Source organism: Staurois parvus, unplaced genomic scaffold (genome assembly GCF_062004578.1).
Source record: "Staurois parvus isolate SC_StPar_1 unplaced genomic scaffold, SC_StPar_1.0 ptg000394l, whole genome shotgun sequence".
NCBI classification, from domain to species: domain Eukaryota; kingdom Metazoa; phylum Chordata; class Amphibia; order Anura; family Ranidae; genus Staurois; species Staurois parvus.
In genome coordinates, this window is record NW_028318190.1 from 1503358 (window position 1) to 1509682 (window position 6325).

The 6325-nt window shown below is 45.1% G+C and overlaps 1 pseudogene; it reads left to right on the forward strand.

Annotated features, from left to right (window-relative positions):
- The first annotated feature begins 551 nt into the window (after positions 1 to 551).
- LOC149455391 (uncharacterized) lies at positions 552 to 1881 on the forward strand (annotated as a pseudogene).
- Positions 1882 to 6325: the final 4444 nt, after the last annotated feature.

Genomic DNA, 6325 nt, shown 5'->3' on the forward strand with positions numbered 1-6325 from the left:
GTTTCCGGGCCCGTGGACTCCCCTCAGTCACGACAAATGGGTTCACGAGATCATTCTATCAGGATGCAAAATAGTTTCATTCCCTTCCACCGGACAGATTTTTTTTTTTCCCCCCTCCAATCTGCTGCTTTCGCTAGGTTGCCTGAAAGCCCTGTATGGGGCTGTGCAGGAACTGCTGCTCCATGGAGTGGTCGTCGCAGTACCCAATTCGGAGCGTTTTCGCTGCTTCTACTCCAACCTGTTCACTGTTCCCAAAGCAGATGGGGTTTGCCCAGTCCTGGACCTCAAGGCCCTGAATGTCTTCGCTCAGGTTCACAAGTTCAATATGGAATCTATTCGCTCAGTGGTGGCCTCCTTCCACCAGGGAGATTTCCTGGCCTCCTTCGACATCAAGGATGCTTACCTGCACATCCCCATTTGCGATGGGCATCAGCGCTTCCTTTGTTTTGCCATTGGGGATGCACATTATCAATTCGTGATGTTGCCCTTTGGTCTGGCTTCCACATTTTGGTGTTTATCAAGGTCCTAGCCCCAGTCCTGGCCTTATTGAGATGAGGGATCACAGTGATCGGCAACCTGGACGAATTGCTCCTTCGTGTGGAGACTCGTTCCTTGCTATTAGACAGTGTGGAGATCACCATGCGTTCTCTATGGGACTTCAGATGGATCCTGAACCTCAGGAAGTCAGTGTTGACTCCATCCAGGTGCCTGGAGTATCTGGGATGATTCTCAATTCAGAGCAGGCCAAGGTGTTCCTTTTGTCAGAGAAATTGTTGAAGCTCCGGTTGGTGGTTCGGCAACTCCTGGTTTGCAGGCGGCCCTCTCTGCATCTTTGCATGCAGGTGTTAGGCTTGATGGTGGCTACCTTCAAAGCAGTTCCGTATGCCCAGTTTCATACGAGAACACTACAGAGGGAAATCCTATCAAAATGGAACAGGGCTTCCACCTCCTTGGACCTTCGGATTCACCTGGAACGGTTGACAAGGGCCTCCCTACTTTGGTGGATGAGATCCCCGGCTCTCTGGAATGGAAAGTCTTTCCTCCCCTTTTGTTGGACTGTGGTCACGACAGATGCCAGCCTGTCAGGCTGGGGATATGTCCTGGGAGCGGAATTTGCTCAGGGTCGATGGACTCCAGGGGAAGCTTGCTTACCCATCAATATCCTGGAACGTCAGGTGATCAGGTTGTCACTGATGCATTGGACCAAGAGTCTGTCCGGTTTGCCGACCAGGATTCAGTCGGGAAACGCCACTGCAGTGATGTATGTCAATCATCAGGGGGGTACAAGAAGTGCAGCAGCGGCGCTGGAGGCATCTCACATTCTGCAATGGTTGAAGAGATTTGTTCCGGCGCTGCCCGCCATACACATTCCGGGCATCGAAAACTAGCAAGTGGATTATCTCCGCCATCAGATGCTGGATCAGGGCGAGTGGTCCCTACATCCGGAAGTGTTCTATCAGCTCTGCATTCGTTGAGGGGACTTCGAACATGGATCTTCTGGCTTCCTACCTCAATCAGAATGTTCCACAGTTCATGACACGATCATTGGATCCCCTGGCAGATGCAGCGGATGCGCTGGTGGCGCGCTGGGATCAGTACACTCTCATCTATGCCTTCCCACCCCTTCGACTGATTCCTCATCTACTACGCAGGATAGAGGCTGAAGGGAACCCAGTCATCCTCATTGCTCCGGATTGGCCTCGTCGTCCGTGGTATGCTGACGTGGTGCGATTGGTGGTGGACACTCCCTGGAGGTTACCTCTTCAGAAAAACCTTCTGTCTCAAGGGCTGGTCTTCTACCCTGCTTTACTGTCACTGGCTTTAACGCTGTGGCTATTGAGAGCCAGGTTATGGAGGACTGGGGGTTGTCTGACTCGGTGATTCCGACTATGTTGAAGGCCCGTAAGTCTACCTCCTGAAAGATTTATCATTGCACCTGGAGTGCCTTGGTTGGTGTGAAGTCTCGGGGTTCCATCTGCGTTTCTTCATTGTGGCTCGGGTGTTGGCCATCCTTCAACGGGGTGTGGATCAAAGGCTTGCATTTAGTACAATCAATGGTCAAGTCTCTGCTCTGGCTGTTTTCTTTCAGAGGCCCTTAGCAATGCATTCTTTGGTCCGTACTTTAATTCACGAGGTTCATCACGTTGTCCCTCCTATACACTCCCCTTTGTTACCGTGAGATTTGAATTTGGTGCTGTCTGCTCTTCAGAGGCCTCCATTTGAGGCCATTTGGGAAATCCCCTTGCTTACACTTCCGCAAAAGGCTGCCTTCCTTGTCGCTGTCACTTCGTCTCGGAGGGTGTCGGAGTTGGCAGCCTTGTCCTGTAAACCATCTTATATGGTTTTACACAAGGACAAGGTAGTGCTTTGGCCTTCCCCTGCCTTTCTCCCGAAGGTGGTGTCGGATTTTCATTTGAATGGGGATATTGTTCATCCCTCTGTGTCCTCGACCGACACACCCTAAAGAGGTGCCTCTGCATTCCCTGGATGTGGTCCGCGCGATTTGCGTGTACTTGTCTGTAACTGCTGCCTTTCAGAGGTCAGACTCTCTTCATCCTCACTGATGGTCCGAGAATGGGCTTGGCGGCATCTTCTGCAACTATTTCTCGTTGGATTCGGCAAAAGATTGTTCAGTTGTATGCTGTTAAGGGGCAGGAGCCTCCCTTCCTGGTTACAGCGCATTCCACTAGGGCGGTTAGCGCCTCCTGGGCATCCTGACATCAGGTGTCTGTTTCTCAGGTTTGCAAGGCAGCAACCCGGTTGTCTGTGCACACGTTTACGAAGTTCTATAAAGTTGATGTGTTGGCATCCTCTGATGCTAGTTTTGGCTGCAAAGTGTTGCAGGCGGCTGTTTAGGGCTCCTGGACTTCTCCTTTTGGGGTCGTTTGGAGTGTTGGCTTGTTGCCCTAGGGGTTCTTACTTTTTACATTGTATGGTTGTCCTCTCCTTATTCTGGCTCTGATTGGGGACATCCCTGCTTTTGTTAAGCTTAAAGAAGAAGCCGCTGTGTCCGTCAATGCATGTAAGAGAAAACGGGATTTTTTTTTGTACCTGCCGTAAAATCCCTTTCTCTGAGTAAATTGACGAACAAAGCACCACCCCTCTAGGGAGATCGCTCCTTTGACACTGCTTGTGATGGATTGGAGACCTATAGCAGAGAGGGGGTTTTATATCCAGAGAGGACTGCCCATAGGAGGTGCCAAGTCTTTTTATTTTTAGGCCTGTAGGTGGGGCTATAAAACCCTGCTTTGTTAAGGTTAAAGAAGAAGCTGCTGTGTCCATTAGTGAACTCAGAGAAAGTGATTTTATGGTGAGTACAAAAAATGTCCATTGGTACTTTATTACATTCTATGCATTAAGGTAAAAAAACATCCAACAACTGTCCCCCCTCCCTCCCCCAATTGGCTCCTGCTGCTGTCAGTCAAATCCTGTGAGCAGCAAGCAGGGGCTATGGCATAGCAACACTATGTGTGTGTCTATGGAAGCACCCAGCACGGCTCACATGCCTGCATTGGTGCCCTCCTTGGCAAGCTGGGGGGGCACTCAGAGACGAGGAGGAGCAGACTGGACAGGAGGGGCACTGGAGGAAAAAAAAAGGTAAGCCATTGCCCTGTGCAATATTGTTGCACAGACCAAGTAAGTATAACATCTTTTCTATTTTATAAAAAAGTAGACTTTTTAATATCACATTAACCTTGATGCCCTTGTGGTGTTTGTAACACTGGCATAAGTTAAGAGCCACTAGTTTTAGAGTTACTTTAAATTTGTATGGCCATATTAGCAGGTACAGAAAGGCTTGGCATGTTTTTTAGTGTCAGATATGTTACCCATGTTAACCATTAGACGCCCGGCCTATAGCTGTTTGGCGGCCGTAAAAATGCTGTAGATTTCCGGGGTATACGCCATTTGGCATCCTCCCGCACATGCGCGGTTGCACGATCTGTCACCGGTCGTGTACGACCGATGACAGATCTGAGTACCGGCCCCCGTTGCCAATCACAGCAGGTCACATGACAGTTGTATACAATGGATGGCTTCATTCATGCCATCCATTGTATACTAGTGCCTAGCTGTGAATGGTCACAGCAGGTCACATGCACATGTCATGTGATTAGCTGTGGCCAAATCACAGCTAAGCACAAAAAAAAAAAAAACCTGAATAAATCGATGTCATTCAGGCAAATGCTTATAGCAAAGTAATTCTTTGCTATAAGCAAATTGTGTAAAAAAAAAAAAATAACATACTGATCACTTCCCCAAAGTAGTACAATGTTACTATGGTAACATTGTACTACTTTGGTCATAGTAAAATATTTAAAAAAATGTAATAAAAAATTAAAAAAAAACAAATTTAAAAAATAAAAATATATATATTTTTTTTTTTCATACTGTCACCAGTCAGTGTCCCTGTTCACCGCTATGCCAGTTATATGATGACGCTGTACTGCACTGGTGACAGTATGTAAAAAAAAAAAATAGTGAAAATAATTTTTTTTAATTTTTTCATTTTCCGAAAAATTATAACAAAAAAAATACAACTTCAAAAAACTCGCCATTCCTCTTATGAAGTACGTCGCACTGTCTACTCTGCAAAAAGGGGTCATTTGCGGAAAACCTGTACTATTCTGACTTCCTTGGACCTCAAGAAATTAGATTGGCTGTCAGTACTTCAGGATTGATCAATTTTCAGATCTATACCATAGTTTGTGAACTCTTTAACTTTCCTACAAACTAAATAATACATCCTAATTTGGGTTATTTTCACCAAAGACATGTAGCAGAATACATCTTGCCCTAAATTTATGAAGAACAATTATTTATTTGTAAACTTTTATAACAGAAACAAAGAAAAATGTTTTTTTTTCAACATTTTTGGTCTTTTTTTGTTTAGCAAAAAATAAAAACCCCAGCGGTGATTAAATACCACCAAAAGAAAGCTCTAGTTGTGTGAAGAAAATGATAAAATTTTAGTTTGGGTACAATGTTGTATGACCGCGCAATTGTCATTTAAAGTGTGAGAGCGCTGAAACTTGAAAACTGGCCTGGGCAGGAAGGTGTAAAATTGCCCGGTATTGAAATGGTTAATAATGGGTTTACGCATAAAACCGAATGTGCTGTATATGGGAAGGAAAAGATACTAGCTATTGCCATAGCTACTGTAGCTGTATAAACAAAAAAAAAAGGAGTTCCCAAAGTAATTAATAGAATAAAATGCTTCTCTTCAACAGAGAAAACATCTGTTTGGCTGTTAAACTGTGTCAGATTGGAACAACCTCCCCCGTGAAGATGCTGCAGTCCTCAACATGGCTGCTGACTAAATCATTAAAATGGCTGCTACAAGCTGCAGTGTCATGGTGACATGGTAACTGCGGCCCAGTGAGGCTAACAAGCTGCAGCAGTCAGAGAGAAACACACCATTGAAAGATATTTTTAGCAAATTCTACAGAGGACCTCAATCGAAGGCTTTAGTTCTGTGGCCTAACAGGGAGACATGGACAAGAAATATACTCAATCCATAGTATATCCAGTGTAAAATACACTTATGATGACAGCCACTGCAGCACAAATAAATCCTGATCCATCTAGAAGGGACATATGCACTCAAAACAAAAATAAATTAAAACAAAATCAGGATCCACTGCCAAAATATTATATACAGTTGCAAGAAAAAGTATGTGAACCCCTTGGGATTACGTGGAGTTTTGCATGAATTGGGCATAAAATGTGCTCTGAACATCATCTAAGTCACAACAATAGAAGAACACAGTCTGCTGAACATAATACTACACAAACATTAGATGTTGCCATGGTTTAATTGCACATAACATGTAAACATTCACAGTGCAGGGAGGAAAAAGTATGTGAACCTTTGGACTTAATAACTGGTTGACCCTCCTTTGGCAGCAATAACCTCAACCAAACGTTTCCTGTAGTTGCAGATCAGACCCGTACAACGATCTGGAGTAATTTTGGACCACTCCTCTTCACAAAACTGTTTCAGTGTAGCAATATTCTTGGGTTGTCTGGTGTGAATCACTCTCTTAATGTCATGCCACAGCATTTCAATCGGGTTCAGGTCAGGACTCTAACCGGGCCACTCCAGAAGGCGTATTCTGTGCTGTTGCAGCCATTTTTTTGTTGAATTACTTGTATGCTTTGGGTCATTGTCCTGTTGCATCACCCATCCTCTGCGGAGCTTCAGTTGGCGTATAGATGGCCGTTTAAAATGTGCAATTAAACCATGGCAACATCTAATGTTTGTGTAGCATTATGTTCAGCAGACTGTGTTCTTCTGTTGTTGTGACTTAGATGACGTTAAGAGCAC